We start from the raw sequence: 21,895 nt of genomic DNA, 5'->3' as shown, positions 1-21,895 counted from the left end.
TGGGCATTTGGTAAAATTTGCTCAACTTTCAAGTTCTGAAAATTGAGTCAACTCTGCTGGGTAGACAGCACTTCCCTTATTTAAGGGGTAGCAAAACCTCACAAAATAATGAGTGAACATAACCTACAATCTGGGTAGATAATCAAGTAAGAGCAAGTGCATTCCAGTATTGTGTAATTAGAGCTTTGGGGAAATGTTGCAAACTCACTCAATAAAAGGGCCTACAAAACTTTTCACCAGCTTGCAAAATCTTAAAACCTGTCCCATGTTTAGCAATAGTTAGGCAGAAATGCACCATTTGTAAGAAAGTCAGTAAACTATACACTGAAGTTGTAATTTTCATGACAGTCTCATTTTCTTTAAATTATACTTACATTTGTTTTATATTCTGCATCTTATCAACTGACAAGGCAACCAGAATCATTTGATGGGTTTTATGAAAATATACATGTCTCTATTCAACTTGCCCTTGGTGTGCACATGGGAGGGGTACGTGGGTATGAGTGAAGAAAGGAATCGTGTATATTTTGAAAAACTAGCCATACCACTTTACACCCACCAGAATAGCTAAATAAATGAAACAATATCAAGCAAACGTTGCAGAGTATGTGGGACAAATAAAACTCTCATTCACCACTGAAAAGACACTTTGGAAAACACTGGGTAACGTATACTAAAACTGAACAAAAGCACACAAGGTCCAAAAAATTCTACTACAGCAATATGTGCAGATGTGCAGCAAAAGATATGTATTGATGAATGAATATTCTATAAGGGGCACTATTTATTGTGACTCAAAACTGGAAACAACCTATATGTTCATCAACAATAAAATGGATAAATTACAGTACATATACATAGTCATACAGTGGGATGGAATACAATAGAATGAGAATGAAGGAGCTACCCTACACACTACATGGATGGATCACATAAAAACTGATGTAAGAAGCCATACACAAGGGTGCTGATGCTGTATGATGTTACATGCTTGTCTCTGAATGTATGTTATACTCCATAAAAGTTTATGTAAAATAAAAAAGCAAATAAATATTCAATAAATAAGCAACCTTGATGCCTAAATGTTTATAATACAATCCTATTCCCAGCACCATGTTCCCTCCACCCCAAAATTGGGAGAGAACACTTTAAAAAATCTTTCCTCATGCTAATCTAATACATTTTTATATTAAAACAAAGAAGGCTGTATTAGGGTACCCTATATTAGGGTAACAGAATTCAAGAGTCATATCCTTTTTAGGAGAGAAAACACTAATATGAAAAAAATTTTAACACCAAAGCTCTCCCTCTCCACATTACCTTGACCACACTCAGATCTTCACCACCCTTCCATCTACCAAGAGTTCACTCTTCTCTGCCATTTATTTAGTGGAAATATTTTTAAAGTAATGAACTACCCTAGAAAGGTAGTTATGAGGATTGAAACAAAAAGAGCAGATATATGAAGTCTTCAGCACTGTGCCTACGCACTTAATGACTAAACAGTATTAAAAAATCCCAAATAGTGAGTCTTATAGGCCAAAGGCTATTTCCAATTCATCATTGTAAACACACAACCCAGCATTTAACAGTTGGTCAATTTATGGAGTAAATGAATGAAATGAGCTCTATACAAAAAGAATAAAATAGAAACAAGGCAAAAGTGTGAAAAAGGGAAATATCAAGAAGTTCAAAGGAAGGCCTTATTTTTATATCAGGGTAAATGACAAGATTTTAAATCTCAAATGAAGCAACAGAATCAGGTACATATTAAAACTATTAAAATAAATAAAAACTGCCTCAGTATTACTTTTCCTCCACATACTTCAAAATGAAGAAGTCAGATGTCTTAACTAAAATTTAAACATGGTTCTTTAATATTGAAATCCTTTAAAAATATTTCTGAATGAATTTCCTATGAGTTTGACAGGAATCATAAGTATATAACAGGTTATTTTTAAGACATCTATCATAGCACGTCAATATTCTGACTAAATATGTCGTAACAGAAATGAAAGGAAAGCGGATTTCAGTTGAACATTTATACAGTGGTATTATTTTTATGAATTTAGATATCAAAATCATCAAGACTACAATCTTATATTAGACTTAAAAGAAATTAGTAAGATACTTTAATCTCCATCGTGTGCACAAAACACCAATGAACCATTAGATACAGTTCTAATGGTTCCCTTTTTCCCTTCCTTTTAAGCACATTGTCTACTTATATATCTTAGATCAGAAACAGCATCACCGTTTTAATTAACCGACATTTACACAAAGCAACTTATGTGGAAAGCACTATTCTAAATGTAAATATAACTCATTTGGTTCTTGTAACAACTCTTACAAGGGAGGTAGTTATCCTTTCCATTTTACAGATGAGAACACTGAGGCAGAGATGCTAAGTAATTTACCTAAAGTCACAAAGCTACTAAAAAGCAGACTGGATGCACTCTATTAACCTCTATGCTATACTGCCCAGAGATCTCTGAAGTTAAGCAAAACTAAATTTATCCTGACTGCACTTGATGTTGGGAGGTTAGTTATTTTGAAGACCTTGGGTGATAACCATAAAATGAAGCAGCACTAATGGCACAGTTAATAAATTCTAAGAAACCCATTTTTTTCATACCTAAAATTGATGGCATTTTACAATTTTAACTGACAGTGCTGTCTCTCTGTGGAGTACATAAAGCAGTGGTGCATCTGGTAATTGCAGGCAAGTACGATTCAAAAACTTATGGTATGACCCTCATGGGTTAGTGATAAGTAAATGAGATAAAATATCTAAAGTACTTGACAACTCTGGTACAAATGCTTTAAAAAAGGGCATTTTTTCCCTTTAAACCAAAATGATCTATGAGGATATTCCATTTACACTGTAGTAAGTTGTCAGCTTCTCAGGCCCATGTTCAACTAAACCTGGTTATATTCTACTAGGGAAAAATAACTGGTTTCATTATACAATTTGATGAACAAATAAAGGACTTTGGCTGCGAAGAAGGCAGGCAGACAAAACAACAGTGAAAATGAGACACCTGAGAAAACAGAAATTATCAACAGTAAAGCATAACTCAAGATACCTCCCAAGTACCGCTTGACTGAAGCCAGTTCTCAAATGCCACTGATAAAATGCTGACATGAAAAAGTATCTTCACTTTTTAAAAAATACACTTTGAATGAAAATAACTAAATATGCTTGGTGTGTGCCCATGCCCTACTTGAGCCTTTCTAACAAAACTGGACATATTGAACTTAACCACCATGTTAAATAACTGGTTAACAAAGGTTTAAACTGATCCTAAGAGTGGCCACCAAAAAAATTTAATTAAATAAAGTTCAATTCACTTAAATATTCCTGTGTCAATACTTGCCTTGGTAATTTCAGGATGACTTAATTAATATTCAAAAAAAATTTTTTTTTGGTTTGCCTTTGTCTTACTGGATGAAAACTACCTTTCAGGGTAATTTCCCACTAAAACACCAAAAATTGCATCCAAATTACAACAACCAAAAAACCACCTTGAGCATGCTTTACCTTAAAAATCACTTAATTTTGATGGGGCAGAAGGGAGGGGACTAAAATGCATTTTCACAAGGAAAAACTGAAATTTGCTTCAGAAAATATACCCAAACAGGAAACAACAGTATCTTCTTTTTTTTTTTTTGCGGTATGCGGGCCTCTCACTGTTGTGGCCTCTCCCGTTGCGGAGCACAGGCTCCGGATGCGCAGGCCCAGCGGCCATGGCTCACGGGCCCAGCCGCTCCGCGGCATATGGGATCCTCCCAGACCGGGGCACGAACCCGTATCCCCTGCATCGGCAGGCGGACTCTCAACCACTGCGCCACCAGGGAGGCCCAGTATCTTCTTTTAACATATCTTAAATAATATTTTAAAAGCCTCATACTACTTTTCAGTTACACTACAACCTTTGAGACCTTGCATTACCTAATATCAGAGTGAAACCTCTTTCTTTTGTATTTGTTACTCCTAATTATTTTTATTACTATATTACTTTCCCTTCAAGTGTATAAACAACGTACCCCAACCAAAGTCTGAGGTAATGCAATTTTATATTTGTAGGTCAAATTTTTTAAAAACTGCTATTTTTTATGTATGTAAAGTTCTGTTTCACAGAGTTATATAATTCAGAATTTAATGCTAATAATTATTCTGTCCTTTAGAACATGTAGGCAAGTCTGAAGAATATCAGAAGAATTCTACTTATGCATATAAACAAAAGGCCTGTGAAAGTATACCTATAAGAACCATAATATATGAAAAATATATAGTTGTCGTACAAGAATTTATTAAGATTTAAAAAAAAACCGGGGAGAAGACAAGAGCAAAAGCCAGCAGGAACTAATAAAAACAAAAATTTTAAGTTACAACTTTCTTAATATAAAATATAAGGAAGACTGCCTTAGCAGATCAGAATAGTACAACGATGTTTCTACAAAAACTCAAGAAGGTATTTCAGAAGCAAAAATTTTGATTGACCCTATCTTCCTGTTATTTTAAAGCAGATGTCTTCTAGAAACTTTATTTGTTTTTAAAATCCATTTTAACATCATTTACCCTTCTAATACACTATTTTCTTGTCAATTAAGGTTTTGCCAACTACAGTATTCTTCATAAAGTAATTCCTGAAGATGAACTGTGTTCTACTATGATGTAAGACTTAAGTCTAGGGACATTTAGACAACTATCTAAAATAGCATTTAAGGTATCAGGGGAGTGTTATTATACCATTGAGCCCAAAAGCACCATCATTGACCATATAACTGATGTTTAGCAGTAAACTCTTAGCAATCCTTACCAAGGCTTTCATTTTAATTCTCTAAATCTGAGAAAAAGTTGTATGTATAAAATTTCTCCCATTCAGAAAAAAATATCATTAAAGCATAACCAAAATATTTACATTCTACTATTACTTAATGATTCCGTAAGTATAGATATAATAAATAAAATATAAAGCTAACCAGCAAAAACAAAACACCACCTTGGACAATAACAAAGAAAATCTTTAAATCTTGAAGACAGTCTGAAGATATCTCCATGTTTGGTGACTAAATGGGTAGTGATGACATTAATCAAAACAGCAAACTTGCATGCTTTCAAATTAAAGTCCTCTACCATTGCATTGCCCCTTCCATCTCTCCACTTGTCCTTTGGAAACACTCTGCCCAACACTCCACTTTCCTTAGAAAGCCTTCCTTAAGGCTCCTTTTCTGTGCTTACAAGGCAACCTGAATAAACTGCTATGACAGCTGTAATCACACTGAACGATATTTAATTGTCCATTGCCCCTAGACTCTGAGGTCTAATTGCATTCCTAAAAGTCTAATAGTTACTGCCTGATAAACAGTACTTAAAAAACATATTCTATTTGAGTATGTTCTGAATGAACCAGTTGTAGAGTCTGAGATGCTTACAGAACACCCAGATGGTGATAAATAGAAACATGGGTCTGAGCTCAGGAAGGAAGACATGGTTCATGTTACAGATAAAATTCTACCCTAAATTTAGAATTGTTGCTTTGGCAGATTAAAACAAAAATCATCAAATAGTTTATGGATGGACTGATGACTGAGACATAAAATTTTCTCCGTGTCACTAAATGCAATGTGTACTCTTTAGTTCCCAACTTAATTGATTTCTCAGCTTCAATCAACATAGCAGATTAGCCACGCCCTCCTTTTTCAGTCTATTGCCTTGACTTCAGTGATGCTAAGGAAATTTTCCTACAACCTCTGGCTATATCTTCTCAGTCTCCTTTGCTCCATTTCTTTTCCTCAGTGTTAAATGTTGAAGAATCAGAGGGGACCACGTCCCTTTATCTTCTCTCTCTATACTCTCTCCTTAGGCAATCTCATCCCCCACCTTCCATACTAAAACATCCATTATCAGCTATGTACTGATTATTCCCAACTGAATTATGATCAATACTCCCCCCATTTCCATAAACTAACAAAAAACTGCTCCTCCCCCAATATTCCCCTAGGTTAAGCACAAGAACCACTAACCCTGGAAATCGGCCTTCTCCTCTCCCTAGACCCTCAAATCAAATCCATCACCAAATCCTAAACTTTACTTCCCAAATATTTGTCAAATCCAGCTGCTTTATCTCTATCACCACCAGTCTGGACTGAGATTCTATCATCTCTTGCCTAAATGACTACAATAGGTGAATTCAATTCTACTCAAAGTGTGACCTGTGGACCAATACTGACCCATGAACTACTGTTATTGGCATGAGACAAGGTAAATACAGAAACTGAGAGGCAGCATTTAGAAATTTTTATAGCAATTTGACAGACACTGCCACAACATCCATTTTACTGTGTATTACTAAAGTACCAGCACAAACTGGAAAGTAAAACAAAGCAAAACATGTCCTTCGCCACAGATAAGTTTGAGGAGCCCTGGCCTAACTCGTCTCCCTGCTTTTACACTTGCCTCTCCAATCTGTCCTCCACAGAGCAGCCAAGTGATGCTTTTAAAACAAAAATTTAAGTAACTTACTCAGCTGTTTCACGTTCTCCAGTGGCTTCCCACTGCTCTTAGGATTAAGTACAAAGAGCTTAGCAATAACTGACCACTGTGATCTACTCCTGTCTCATTTCATATCACCCGGCCTCATGTGCTAAGGTCCAGTCTCCACAGGACTTTTCAGTCTTAGAAAGCTGAAATCGCCAGCATCGCTTGGGTAACTCCAGTTCATCCTTCAGACTTCGGCCTGAAAGTCATTTCTTCAGACAAACATTCTCTGATACATTAGTGAGCTTTTGTTGTTTACAATAATTTTCCTTTGTGGCAGTTATCGTAACTGTAATTATTATTTTTGTAATAATTTGCTTAGTTTCTCTATTCCCCAACAGAGTTTTGCCATAATGAATACAGGTACACTCTTTCCATAACGTGTGTCACCACAGCCTATCAAGTGCCTGGCACAGATCAGATGTTCAATAAACTTTTGCTAAGTGAATAAATCTAAGTCAGGAAACAAAATGGTGACCAGGACCACCGAAATGCAAATGCCTGCGATATCTAGTCATATATAAGACTTGGGATACATCTGTATACCAGGTGCTTCACAAAGTTAAATCTTCTTTACTCCCCTAAACAACCTAAAAGACAGGGAAATCTCACTGTTGAGATTAAAAAAAAAAGATTTTTCAGAAAGGTGAAGAATCTTGTCTAAAGTAACCAACAAAAAATTGGAAGGTTGGAAGGTCTGAGAGGCAAAAAAGGGTAACAGTCTCTACAACCATATTGTCTGGCTCCATTGCTTACTTAGCTGTGTGATTTTGTGGAAGTTAAGTAATCTGATTCTCAGGTTCCTCATTTGTGAAATGGAGATATAATAAAGCCTTCTTCAATGGATTGTTGAGAGGTTTAAACAAGTTAATATATATAAATCATTTGAAAGAGTGGCTGGCATAGTGCCTTATAAGTATTAGCGATTATCATTGTTTTTAACATTATCAGTGCTCTTATAAGACAATTTTATCTTCTTACTTGTTTATTGTCTGCCAGTGCTACACTGATATAAATTACAAAAAAAGCAGATTCTGTGCTATTATTCTCTGGTGGAGCTTTTCTCAAAGACTTAAACCCTACAGAAACTGAGTTAAGTAACTATTTCCTCAGTTCTCTCTCTCAAGGATGGGGCATACGACCATTTTAGGTGCACAGGAGAGTAGTTATTGCATATCTTGGATACTTTAGAACATTAGGGCTTGATATTTACTGGAACCCCAGTTGGGAAGGGCTGCTCTTGTGTATCCCCAATGCCTGGCATGAAGTAGGTGCTCATTAAATATTTTTGAAAGAATGAATATTTACAAAACCAAAGGAATAGTGCTCAGCACAGAGCAGATACTAATTATCAATTTTATGACACCCCTTCAAAGTTTCTACAAACTTTAAAAGTATGATTCTATGGGAGTCATTTTTCTTGAACTGAGGCAGTCTGCATTATTCAAAGTCAAATGCAGAATACAGACAGTAGGAAAGCCAAGGAATAGAAACCAATGTTGGCAAGAACTATGAAAATAGTAAGAGGTGAAAGATAAGTAGAATTTGGATATGCAGGGGAAAGAGCAAAGGTTATTCTAGGCCAGGGAATAGCATAAGCAAAAGCAGTGTTACCCAAAGTTTAATGAACATTCCATTGGTGACACAAAAAAAAGATTTTAAGCTATACACAGGCAAACAACTTTATTTTTATAGTTCCATATGCACACATTTTTATGTGTAATTGGGACAGCAAATTGTGATTTCAAACTTTTACTACTTATAACAACATTGAGTTAACAGTACCTATTTGGATTTTTTTTGTGAGTTGTTTAAAAAATATATCAAGAAAATAATAATGCACAGGAGGTAAGCAAATATGACAGAAATTGTCAAGGTTTTAAAGAGTAAACTTTTGGACACATCAAGGCATGGTCATGTGAATAAAACATAACATGTTAGTAAGAGAAAAGCCACCAGTCTTTGGAATGAAGCCAAAGCTCTATCCTGAGTAGCAATTCAACATAAAGGACAGGTAGGTGTGAAGTATCCAACCAGGTTTGAGTATTTAATTGTAGTACTAAAATTCTCATCGGTAAAATCTTCATTTTTCCCTATGATAAGTCTGCTACATAATTCAACTTCAGTTATTCCCAAAACAAAGATAAAAATTTAAAATTTCCAAACAGGTACCTGAAAATGGGACTGCATGTAGCCTGGTAACTTACTTGAAAATAGGGAGCTAAAACTGTACTTTTCACACCAGAAGAAACTAATTTATAGAGTAACAAAATATGAATCATAGCTACCTCAAAAAAGGTGTTAAATAAGAAAGAGCAAAAAGACAGTTTTCCATTCCCCCCTTCCTCTCTCAAAATTATCCTACCAATAGCCAAACCAAGTCAAGCTAAGAGATGATGATAAAGAACATTTATTGAACTCTTACCAGGCACTGTTGTATTTTACCTGCATTAAGTTATGCAATTATCACCACCATCTTATGAAGTACATCACTAACCCCATTCTACAGCTGTAAGAATACTGAGGCACAGGGAGATTAAATAACTTGCCCAAGGCCAGACCTGGTAGACAGAAAGGCAGGGATTTAGATCCTGGCAGTTCAGCTACAGAGTCTGAGCTCTTAACCACTAGGCACCATTTCTCTCAAGAATAATAGAATGATAATTTGAAATATTCCACCTTTCCCATTATGGCAGGAGAGATGTAATTTTCCAAGGTATGAACCTTTTATTACTTAAGTTTCCAGTCTAAGAAACAGGAGGTTCAGCTATATGGAAAAACTGGGAAGATGAGTACTATAATAAAACAATCTAGGCCCAGGAGTATTCAAATACAGACAAATCATCAGAAGCCTCAAAAGTATGGCCGAATGGCACTGTTCACCGAGAAAGATGCCAAAAGTTGGGCTAAGCAGAAGGTGAATCCTATTTCTACTGGATCTACTGCTTTGAGAGAGAAAATCCCACCCATCTCCTCCCCTTTCTGTGATTCAGTACACAAATGCATCAATTCAAGAAGAACTGTAAGGGGAAAGGACAGCAGAAGGGAGCAGAAAGGGGTAAGTCAGGACTTGGACCCTGAACTGCAGAGTGAGCTTGATGTACCTGGGGAGAGAGAACGGATGAGAGGGCAATGTGTGCCTGGAGGTAGGCAGGTTGAGGGCATGACCACTGGGGTGGAGGCACCGAGTGGCCTGTCTGGAGAGCTGAGAATTCACCCTAAAATGGGCTAATGGGGACAGTTTCGGGCGTATACGTTTGGGATATGCAGGGATGGACGTGAACGCGGGGGTGGCGTGCAGTTTCTCGCTTTGGGCAGTACTCAAGGTGGGAAGAAGGGACAAGGTATCAAGGTGCGGGCGAGAAGGTCTACAGGTACAAAAGGGGGAGAATGGAAAAGAAAAAAGGCGCAAGGCTTGTGGAGGAAAGTCGGGGGGATCCTGGTAGACGGAAGCTGGGAGATCAATGGGGGAGGGGTAATTCCCAGGGGAAGTAGAGACGCGCGAGGTTAGGGAGGTCCGGGGGGCGGAGGTGGGGCTGAAGGGCGGGGGCGGAAGGCACGCCTCAGGAGCGGGGGTCCCGGACCGAGAGCGATGGGGGCGCCGAAATGGCGGAGGAGGAGGTCGCTGGGTTTCAGTGCAGGTGAGTCCCGGGAAAGAGGGGGCAGCCAGCGGCCAAGGCTGCGGCCGGGACCCCGGAGCGGGAGGGGCACCTACCCGGACGTGCGGGGCTGCGGCGGGCAGCCCCGGCGGCGGCTCCTCTCCGGCTGAGGCGGCTGAGGTGATGGCGGCGAGTCCCTGTGGCGGCCGCCTCCGCCGAACCGCATCCCTCCTCCCCGGCCCGCCCTCCTTCCCTATCTCCGGCTCCTAAACTTCTTCCCCGGGATAAACAAACCCGCCGCCAGGGGCGGCCGTCTCCGCCGCTCCCGCCCCCGCGCAGGTTCTCCGCCCCCCCGCCCCGGGCCCGTCTGGGCTCCGGCTTCCGAGTTGCGACTCCAGCCCCCAGCCCGCGAGGGCGCGTGCGCGCGGCGGCGTCTGCTCGCAAGGCCCTTCCTCCCTCCCTCCCTCCCTCCGGCGCCGGGCACTTCCGGGCCGGGCCGGATCAGCGGCTGGGGGTTGAATGTAGCCGCGGCCGTTTGCGCCGGGCCCTGAGCTAGCAGCCCGGCGGGCTCCGCATCCCGGGCCGAACCTTGTCTTGGGGGGGACTGCCCCCCCCGCCTCCTCGGCCCAGCGTCAAACTTTCCTTAACTAAAAAGCCCGCTGAATAGCTCCTCCTAACTGGGCTGACTGATTACGTCGGGTGAGAGGCGACTGCCGTTTCTGTGCACGGTTTCTTTAGGGCTGTACCAGGCTAGAAAGCCAAGGTACAACTTGTACCGAGCTCCTGTTGCGAGCCAAGAGCCATATGAACTGCCCAAACAAAACAGCAGTATACAGTCTCCAAAGAGGGATAAAGATAAAGACAGCAGTGTGGTAGACAAAATGAAGTGCCACGGTGGAGCGGTTTTCGGTTGGAGATGAACCTGAAATCTCAGGCTTAGGAGGGGAGGGGTCTGCCGAGGGGCTGCTGAGGATGCTTGTGAAGCACAGAAGAGCAGGCTCCCGAGACTGGACGTTGGTGGTAAATAGGGCTATGTCTAAGCAGATGTCTTAAGAGATGAGGGGACTGCCTCACGGAGTTCAGAGAAAGGTGACCACGATACTACATTGGCAATCTTATTCACGTGTTTTAACACAGAAAAACGTGGGTGGAATATAAGCAGCTCCAGCCGGATTTTCAGGAAGGAGATAGGATCCGCATAATCAAAGTTGCCTTAGGCCAAGAATTAAAAAAACAGAAGTGGAAGTGAGCATTGATGTGTTGGGGCCTGTGGGGAGAGGAAATTATTAGTGCAGAATTTCTCGTTCTCCAAACATGAACAAAAACCAGTTAATATTAGTTGCTGTACTCATTGTGGGTCTGTGTTAACTTTATGATATGTGACAGAGAGTGAAAATTACATGTAATTTTTGCCCAGGCCTTTTAGCTATGTCAACCCCTTAGCACTCAGGCCCTTTCTTTTGCTAATCAACCATTATTAGGCACTAATGAATGTAATAGGCTCAAGGAATCAAACTGCAATAAATCCTTCAAGTAGATTTCCAATTGGGAGTTAAGCAATGAGTGGTACTTGGTGACTCTTGATACTTGACTGAGTTCTAGTTGGGGAGTGGTTCAATAAACTTCCACCACAAGGATGTCAGACTGCTCGTCAAGGTATTATCAGAGTCTTTCCCCTAGGCTTGATCTCTTTGCAGTATTAGGATATATCATTCTTTTCCTTGAAGTATTTGGTGACTTTATCCACTGATAAAATAATAGTAAATAGTAAGAGTAAATATGGCTTGTAAATAATGCTAACAAAAATGTGATCGTTTGGCAAAGTAAAAGATGGCTCTATGGTCAATAAACCTGGATTAAAGCTTGGTGCTATATTGTCAATCCCCTAAAGAACTCCCTTTCTTGATTTGATTTCCTACTTGCTGGATACCTGTTGGAAAACTAGATTATTAAAATAGGTTTTAGTTGGGAATTCCCTGGCAGTCCAGTGATTAGGACACTGCAGGGGGCGCGGGTTTGATCCCTGGTCAGGGAACTAAGATCCCACGTGCCATGTGGCCAAAAAAAAAAAAAGAAAGAAAAAGAAAAAATAGGTTTTAGTTTATTGCAGCCATAAGTGACTTTTATAAATAGAGAAATAAGTAACAGCTTTATCAATGATGTAGAGCATAGTGTGCTTCCACTCATATTTGCATTGCTAAGGCATTAGCCATTATGACCATGCAACTCCTTAGATGCCAAGAAACTTCATGATATTCATTTTGGTGCTCATTGTCAGTTTTCTATAGGAAACCATTCAGATTCCTCAATGGATGTGGCTGACTTGGAAGTTCTACTTATTGTAGATAATAGGTCAGCAGCTAGTAAAGATCAGAAGAGCCATTTATTCTCTGACCTTAATGCATACAGATGAGGACCAGATTTTGAATCTTCTTGACTCAGCCCTATGAGGCTCTGTCTGAGGAGCTATCCAAGCACTCCACTTTGATATTTTAGTGACCGCAGCATCTTATTTCTCTTTTCTCAATTAAGCATCACAGTTCCTTCCATTTCATGGCACAACGGACTTGCCACTGCCTTGCATGCCACTACCCTGTTTTGTATGATCATTTTCCAATTCTAACTGTCAAAACCTAAAACATACAGTGGCAAACAATGAACAAATCCATTATTATCTTCTGTTTAGAGAGCAAAAAAAGGTAATAATGTGCTTGTTAGCAAACATTGTACTCTTCATGAATCCTAAGTGGTGTGCTCTCTGAGCTTCCCTGAACATTTTGCTCATACCCCTACCCTTGTTAATGTGGCCCACCAAGCTCTTCTCTCATAGTGAGCTGGCTTCCCCATATTTTTCTAACCATTATCCCTTCCTGTCTTAAATTTTCTTCAAGGGAACCAAACTCAGGTGTTACTTCCCACAAGCTAACACTTGTGATCAGACACTTAACATTTAGTTTTTGGAATTTAGGTGGAAAGAAGAGAACAACTCATTTGTTAATTTTTCATTGTTATAAATATTAGGCCTTTTATTTGGAAGAAAACACTAAAACCCTTGTTGAATAACCTGTAAGTTACATGTAATTTCATTTTCTGTTCCCTTGTCTCCATTTCTTCTATCTCTGGCTTTTCATCTTGCGTATGAATTTCCTACTTTTGTAGTACTTTTGCATTATATAATATTCACTTTTTAAGGATCTAAAAACTTCAGAACACTAGCATTATACCTACAACTCTTGTGTAGTGATGCCTATAGCAAAAAAAAAGGGCCAGTAAACTTGATGTACTTATCACTCAAAAACCATTCTCAGAAAACTGAGAATAGGACCTTCCCAGAACTCTGAGAACAGGATCTTATGTCTTTTAAGTCTTTTAAGTCTTAACCCTTATTTTCATGTCCTCGGCCACATTATGTCAAATATTTCAAGTTGCTCCCTTGTTTCAAACACATTCATATATTTAATGCTTTGGTCCTTTGCATAATCCGTCGGCTCTGCTATAGGAGGGAGGACTTTTGTTGTTCTTCTATCACCACGTGAAGAGTAAGGGTTGAGTTGCAGCAGTTCACTAGTTGGCATACTGTTACATTTTCTAGACATTTAATTAAATACTAAATTTAACCAAGTCTGAAACACTTTGAGGCCCTTAAACCATCAGCAATCCTAGATTCTGGATCAATAATGCCCAGTTAATGAGAAATAATGATACCTCTACCTACACAATATATCGTCTTGGAAAAATCTTGGTCACCCAACTTGCAAGTCCTCTGTTCACAGTGTAATAGGAGAAAAACATCAAAAATGTTCTCTTCTACAAGATTACCCAAATCCCTTACAGCATCGCTCCAGATATGCCCCGAGAACTCTCATCCAAGGTCACTTACGGTTGCTGGAAATATTTTTACTGTGCCAGGATCCAGGCGGTCGCTGCTGCCATGATCTAGCAGTCCCTGATGACCTCTCCCTTCTTCAGCTTGGCCAGCTAAGTTCTCTCTCCTCTGCTAGTGCACCGGCCTTGCCCCTTCTCTGCTTCTCAGGTAACCCAAGAAGTTGCGGTTGATTCCGGACCCTGGAGACAGTCCCAGGGGAAGGCTGGAGCTCTCCACTGTGCTCTCCAGCCAGGGTCACCAGCCTCTGCAGCAGCCCCAAATGGCTCTAGAGGTGCAGCAGCTCTGTCTCCTCCTCTTTTACCTCTGCTCAGTCATCACAATGTCTCCGGGTCAGGGTCTTCAGTCCCCTCCCAGAGAGACACACCCTAATGCCTATCAGGGCAATTTCTGGCTAGAGGAGTTTATTTAAACATCTGTCCCTGTAACGCCCATGCATCCCTGCCTCTCTGGCCTTCTTCTCCCCGAAAATTGGGGTCACTTCACTCCACCTGCTTCTGACCCTGACTCAAGAAATGGCAGCTGCATGGCGTTTTCTCTGGACATATTAAGGGGCCCTGCCTCCAGCGGAATCTCGGAAGGGCTTCTGTTTCCCTCAGACTAGGCACTCCTCCTCCAAGGGGAAGCATGTAGAATTGGGCCCTGCTCCCAGACCAGCAATCTAGAAGCCCTATAGGGCCCATTGGGTGAGCCGCAGCGGTGTTCCTGAGACTGTCCTGCGGCCAGTCAGACGCTAGGTGAACCCGAGAGCCTTGGAACCTCAGTGCCTCAGTGTTCCTTGACTTGCTGCTTTTCCCCTGCTCTGCAGCCTCAGAAGGACTGAGTTCTTCCACTCTCTTCCCTCCCCTTCTGCCGTCTCCCTGCTTTAGAAACTAAGCCCTGCTGTCTAGCTGTTGCCAAATCTGCATCATACCCCTACACAACACTGAATGGCCACCTGCCTCCAGATGGTTCTCTCTGCTATTCAGAGCCCTTCGCTGCCAGCCTGGCTGCCAAATTGGAAATCCTGGTATGGCCGTTTCCAAAATTAGAAACCAGACCGCGCCATCTCCGGGGACACTGCGCCTTCACCTCCCAGCAGCCGGTCAAGCCCAACCTCTGCAGGGGTGCCAAACACCCTCCCCCAGAGCCTTCCTCCCCGCCCCCCTGCATTTCTAGCCTAGGTGGTTTGGTTTTTTGCCTTCCCCTCCCTGCCTGTCCGACCTTCCTGAAGTTTTAGCACCCTTGACCTTCTCTGCCTGAACTATGCCAGGCTGGAGAAGGGCCAACTCAAGGGCTATATAACCCCTGGATTATATAGGCCTCTTAGAGGCCTCATCCCACATCTTGTCAAACACGGAAAAAAATGCAGCCATGTCTCACATGAAAAATACAATGTTTTGTTATGCAAAATGAAAGAGATTCTAATTTTCCTTTTGAAATATTTAATAATTTCATTTTGCAGTTTTCTTTGTATTTTAGAGCCAAAAACCGTTTCTTTTCCAGCTCTCAAACCATTTGATAAAACCTGGAAAAGCTTATGGGCCCTGGGCACTTGCCTGTAGTGAGAACCTGAGCCTTAAAAGGATTTAAAAAAATGGCTCTGGGAGGGAGGGAGGGAGGTAAGCCCTTCCACACTTGACTCCGTCTCAAGGCTTCTCCCCCCAACCTCATCATCACTGAAATCTTTCTCTTCTCCAGTTTTTAATAACTGGGCGTCTCTGTTTGATCCCTGCCTTGGTCACTCACCTTTTACCCATGCTGCTCACATGTGACATTCCCCTTATTCCCAATGCTGGCTGGCCAGTCTGGATTTCACAGCATCACCAGCCCCTAGATTCCCTTTCACAGCGCTCCTTCCACCACTGAGGGCCCTGGGTATTGTCTTGAAGCCCCTTCGCCCTCTGAGGCTGCAGCTTTCAAATATGGCGTTTGTTCACTTGACCCTGTAGATACGACGATGTTCTCAGACTGGACCTCTGTAAGTCTACAGCTCCATCCAGCTCTCTGGCGCTCCACCCGCCACCCCCTGCTGTATGAGACAGTTCCCGCCCACCCGTACTGCATTTTGGATGCTTCAGTCTTACCCTGTCTGCTAGGACTGACCAACAAAGCCCACTTGTGTCAGAAGCAGAATAGCTATCAGAAACCACACTTTCTACTTAAGTACCTGCTCACATTTCTCTCTGTTTTGAGTGTCTCCTTCCCTGAAGGAAGCACTATGCACGCCTCTGTTACATATGGCATCACTGCTACACTTTTCTGGAAGTTTTCCTGGTTACTCATTCTTGCAGATTGAGCTTATATATAAGAAACCAAGGGACTTCCCTAGTGGCGCAGTGGATAGGACTCTGTGCTCCCAATGCAGGGGGCATGGGTTCGATCCCTGGTCGGGGAACTAGACCCCACATGCATGCCACAACTAAGGAGCCCGCCTGCCACGACTAAGACCCGGTGCAACCAAATAAGCAAATAAATAAATATTAAAAAAAAGAAAAAAAAAAGAAAAAGAAACCAAAATGTCCCCAGCAATTACCCCAGATTACATCTCTTCTAAGTATTAACTGTTAATAAGCTGAAATAGCCATTAGTAGTTTGGCTTTTACTTTCTAGGATTTCTGGATTTTATACTAGTGATTCTATAATTTCAATATACTTCTTAAAATTGAATTATGCATATTCAGTGCATAGAGTGAACCAGTTAAGAGAGAGAGCCTGCAGCAATATATTATTGCCTCTTTAGTCGTCTTTTCTTAATGTTTTTTTCCCCAGAAAGAAAATTAGGCTAGCCTTTTAAAAATTGTGTTCTAATATAGTCTACAGTTTTGAGAGGAAAAGTGATGAATGTTTTTATTTTCATGTCAAGAGCTCAGCAAGAATTTGCTTCTATTTTGAATGTGGAGCCTACTGTGTGCAAAACAGGTGTGACAAAAACCCAGCTTCCTTTCTGAACACCTGTTAGAGCTGTTTTCTTTCTTTTGTTCTGTTTTTTATTTTTCTCAGTTGTAATCACTTAACCATAAAAAGTCTGGATATTTATACAGACTATTGTGCTTCATTTGTCACGTTCCTTTTCTGAGTTTGATTTTTATTTTACTTGTTTGGTCCAGGATAGATTCAAGATATGTTTTCCTTGACTTGAAGGAAAACATGATTTAGCTCCTGGAATATTCACCTGATGCCTTGCGCTAATTAGTCGCGGTGTCCTTATTTTGGCATAAAGCCTGCAGGACATGCTATGGTTCTGAACCGCTTTGCCATCCCAGCCATCCCTTGCCCTTTCCCTTCTCTGCTCCACATCTCAGCCAGCTCCTGCAGGCTGTTTCCCAGGCTCCTGTGTCAGCTGTCTTCCTGCCGGCTTCGGCCCATAGGAGGCACTGTTGGGATCCTGGAGGGAGGGAGGGAGGGATGGAGAAGCCAGTGTATTCCCCCTCTTTTTCTGCCTTAGGCACCCTCCCCGGCAGCAACTGTGTTTTCTCCCAGGCTCCAACTCCTGCTGCACAAGCCTACCACCAAATCAGCCCTGGCAATACCGCCTCCTCCCTCAGGCCTGTTTAAAAGTGTAATGGCTTCCTGTGGTTGTTAATCCCTGAATTCTTCTCAGTTTTTCCGTCATCTGTACAATGGATGTATCAAATCCTCTGTTGGAAGTAATGAGTGTGGTTTCCTTTTTTCTGGTTGGACTCAGCACATTTGTCCATTTTATGTTTTCATAAGGGTCTTATCCTATTTCTAGGGGAAGGAATGATTTTTACAGAGAAGTAGTCATTTTCTTTTCTTTTCTGCAATGCTGTGTGCCTTGTGAGATCTTTGTTCCCTGGCCAGGGATCAAACCCGTGCCCCCTGCAGTGGAAGCACAGAGTCTTACCTCCAGGGAAGTCCCAAGAAGTCGCCTTTTTAAACTTAGGGATCTATCTGTTCTCCTCCATGTGGCTTGGCTAATGTCATCGTTCTTTTAGCTCCTTACCTTCCATACTTGCTTCCCACCTCTGATAATACCCAACCGAGGCCCAGTCCTTCTCCCATTCTCCATCCTTAAAGCATATGACATCTGTCTTCTGTCTTCTGTGCACATAGATGCACAACAATTTGCCTTTAAATTATTATTATTATTATTATTATTTTTGCGGTACGCAGGCCTCTCACTGTTGTGGCCCCTCCCGTTGCGGAGCACAGGCTCCGGACGCGCAGGCTCAGCGGCCATGGCTCACGGGCCCAGCCGCTCCGCGGCATGTGGGATCTTCCCGGACCGGGGCACGAACCTGTGTCCCCTGCATCGGCAGGCGGACTCTCAACCACTGCGCCACCAGGGAAGCCCTGCTTTTAAATTTTTTAAATCCTTTTTTATATAGTGTTCTTAACAAGAGTGTCACGGCTATAGGATAGCAAAAAAGGCACTAGATTACCCACCCAGAATTTGAGTCTTGTGATCTTGCTTGAATCCCTCAGCCTCTTCCTGCACAACAGTGCCCTCAGTAGTAAAACAGGGGAAAAGATGACTTCTTCATCAGAGCTATGAAGAGCAAATGAGATTAATGAAAGGATTTTGTAAATGATAAAATGTAAGAAGTTATTATTTAAAAACAGTGAATAATAAGACTATCTTTTCTTGAAACAGGTGTAATTTTATTTTATTTTTCAATATTTATTTATTTGGCTGTGTTGGGTCTTTGAGGCACGAGGGATCTTCGTTGCCCTGTGCGAGATCTTCACTGTGGCATGTGGGACCTTTAGTTGATCCATGCGGAATCTTTAGTTTTATCATGTGGACTCTTAGTTGTGGTGTGTGGGATCTAGTTCCCTGGCCTGGGATCAAACACATGCCCCTTGCATTGGGAGCGCGGAGTCTTAGCCACTGGACCATGAAGGAAGTCTGTGAAACAAACGTAATTTTAAAAGTTAGCACAAAGGTGTTTCTCAATTCGAATTTATAGTGAAGTTTAATAGCATCACACAGCCTTCATCTAACATGGGGTTTCTCAGTCATGGTTCTATTGACGTTTGGGACTGGATAATTCTTTGTTGTAGGAACTTGCTCTGTACATTGTAAAATGTTTAGTGGAATCCCTGCCTCTAGCTGCTAGATGCCAGTAACACCTTCCTCCTCATTTTTGACAATCAAAACATTTCTAAACATTGCCAGATTTCCCTAGGAGAAAGGGTGGAGCAAAAAAACCAAAAACCAAAAACCAAACAAACAAACAAAAAACCCAGGTTGAGAACCACTGATCTAACCAAACCTACTTGGGAAACGTGTCACCTCCTTTTAATTTAAGCTGTTAAAAAAAAAAAAAGAGTTTGACTTTCAAAGAAGATTTTGGAAAAGAACTTTTAAAAATGCAGTTCACGGACTTCCTTGGAGGTGCCGTGGTTAGGAATCCACCTGCCAGTGCAGGGGACATAGGTTCGAGCCCTGGGAAGATGCCACATGCCGAGGAGCAACTAAGCCCATGCACCACAACTACTGAGCCTGCCCTCTAGAGCCCGTGTGCCACAACTACTGAAGCCCACGTGCCTGGAGCCCGTGCTCTGCAACAAGAGAAGCCACTGCAATGAGAAGCCTGCTCCCCGCAGCTAGAGAAAAACCCATGCCCAGCAACGAAGACCCAACACAGCCAAAAATAAATAAATAAAATAAAAGTTAAAATGCAGTTCGGTCATGAAACATACCCTGTTTTAGAGATGCATAAGTCCTGCAGTGAAGGTCAGTGATCACTATCATAGCAGTCATGTGTCTTACTAAAGTATTTATGTTGGAGAGACTCATCTTCCTGCTGAATATGTGATTGGACTGCCTAATTAAGTGGGTTTCTTCATACAATTAATACCTTTTGTTATTTTTACTAGGTATTAAAAAACCACACTAATACTTTATATCTGACTATCATATGTTGATATCTTTTGATGTCCTTTAAGGCAAGGGAACTCGAATATTAGTAGGAACGTATATTTCAGTCATAATATGACTCAGATATTCTGGATCTGTACTTATACAGGCTACCTTGAGTAGCAGCAGGAGTTAGAATTTTATGAGAATCACTGCTAGGTCATAATCAGTACAACTTTTCATATTCTTTTTTTTTTTTTTTTTTTGTACACGGGCCTCTCACTGTTGTGGCTTCTCCCGTTGCGGAGCACAGGCTCTGGACGCGCAGGCCCAGCGGCCATGGCTCACGGGCCCAGCCGCTCCGCGGCATGTGGGATCTTCCCAGACCAGGGCACGAACCCGCGTCCCCTGCATCGGCAGGCAGACTCTCAACCACTGCGCCACCAGGGAAGCCCCTTTTCATATTCTTGATTCCTAATGAGAAACTCTCTTTGTTATTGGATTTCTAGGACACTGGAAACCCAACTGTAGCTATTTAAAATCCAGAAATTATTGGGAGTTCCCTGGTGGTCCAGCGGTTAGGACCTGGTACTTTCACTGCCGTGGCCTCGGGTTCAATCCCTGGTTGGGAAACTAAGATCCCACGAGCCTCCCACAAGCTGTACAGTGTGGCAAAAAAAAAAAAAAAAGTCCAGAATTTATTATTTTAAAAATATTGGTATCAGGTCTCTAAAACTGTCTCTTCTAGCTTATATTGTCAACAGGTTTCTAAAACCAGTTTCCCATCTCAGCTGTGTCAGTTAGCTTTCTTACTAGCTTAAGAAAATATTGACCAAAGTAGATTGTAAAACAGGAGAAACAGGTTGTAGCAATAGGGCTACTTTTGCTGGGAAGACAGAAAAGCTATATTATCCTTAACATGAATATACTGCTAAGCTTTGTGGACACACAATATTTCCAAGATAGGTAAAAAAGGATACTGCATCAGGAGAATTAAATTCATTTCCTCATCTATGATTTTTTTTTGCATTCTCCTGGTTAATCTTCTTTGGGGGACTATGGACCCTCTTTGAAGGACTTATCAGCATCAACAATAATATCAGTAAAATGATTAATACTGTAATAGGAGTGGAGCGGGCACGCAGCTGTTAGCACGCGGCCGTTAGCGCCTGATTGTTATCGCGAGACCTGGAGCTCGGTGGTTAGTGGTCCGGCTCAGGAACAGTGAGCCTCGTGGTGTTGCTTTCGGCAGCGAGTGCGGTGAGAGGCGGATCGTGGCTTTCTCCCTGGAGGCCCTCCAGGCCCTGTGGCCTCGTGCTGGCGGGTGAGCCGGGGGGCCTGGGGACAAGCTGAGAGCTGTGTTCCGCAGAGCTCCAGAGCCCTCGCCACGGCGGCCCACTGGCGGCGCCCAGGCCTTGAGGCAGCAGTGAACCTCTCCCCAGTCCCTACTTCCTCGACCTAATGGCGGCGGCAGTCTGTGTGGGTCGCGGTCCATGGAGACCTAAGCAACTGGAGTATAAGGACACTGCCATTAAGGTAACAGTTTCAACCAAACTTCAGTCTCTCCAAGTTTTAAAAATTGGTCCCCCTTAGATCTGTTGTCTACCGCTAGGAGGTGGCCAGAGGCCAGGGTTAAGTTGCAAGGACATTGCGCAGCATTGCTTCAGGTCCACCTGTGTGATTGGGGCTGTTGTCAGAGAAGGGCAGTTGTTGTGAGCTGGGAATTCACCTGATTGGTGTTTGCTACAACATGTATTTGATCCTATATAAATGATTCTCTCCAGTTTAAATGAAAAGCCTAAGGGCTGGTTGGGTCCTGGGCGCGTCGCTTGCTCAGCCATGACGGCTGAGCAGGGTCTGCGGACCTGGCCCTCAGGGCGCCGCCAGCTGAGATCTAACTCTTCAGCCGGGCCTGGGCTAAAGTTGAGCCTTGGGACCTTGCCCTTTCTTGTCAGAACAAAGATTAACATTTGTTTTGGTGGAGGTTTACAGTAACATTGTGACCTGACCATGACCTAACCTCAAGAACAAAGGATCTGACACCAAGAAGTTTGTAACAACTA

General features: G+C 42.0%; 1 protein-coding gene across 2 annotated transcripts in view; it reads right to left on the bottom strand.

Moving 5' to 3' along the window:
* The window catches only part of SPOPL (speckle type BTB/POZ protein like), a 57,812-nt gene extending 47,347 nt beyond the window's left edge, over positions 1–10,465 (bottom strand). For both annotated transcript variants that reach the window (XM_082631286.1, XM_082631287.1), the window contains exon 1: positions 10,260–10,465. The gene's annotated coding sequence lies outside the window, so the exon portion shown is untranslated. The remainder of the gene's footprint in view (positions 1–10,259) is intronic.
* Positions 10,466–21,895: the final 11,430 nt, after the last annotated feature.

The sequence above is a fragment of the Mesoplodon mirus genome (genome assembly GCF_964341445.2).
Source record: "Mesoplodon mirus genome assembly, chromosome: 8".
Lineage (NCBI taxonomy): Eukaryota > Metazoa > Chordata > Mammalia > Artiodactyla > Ziphiidae > Mesoplodon > Mesoplodon mirus.
The sequence above is the reverse complement of the archived record's forward strand: the minus strand, read 5'-3'. Positions and strand labels throughout refer to the sequence as shown.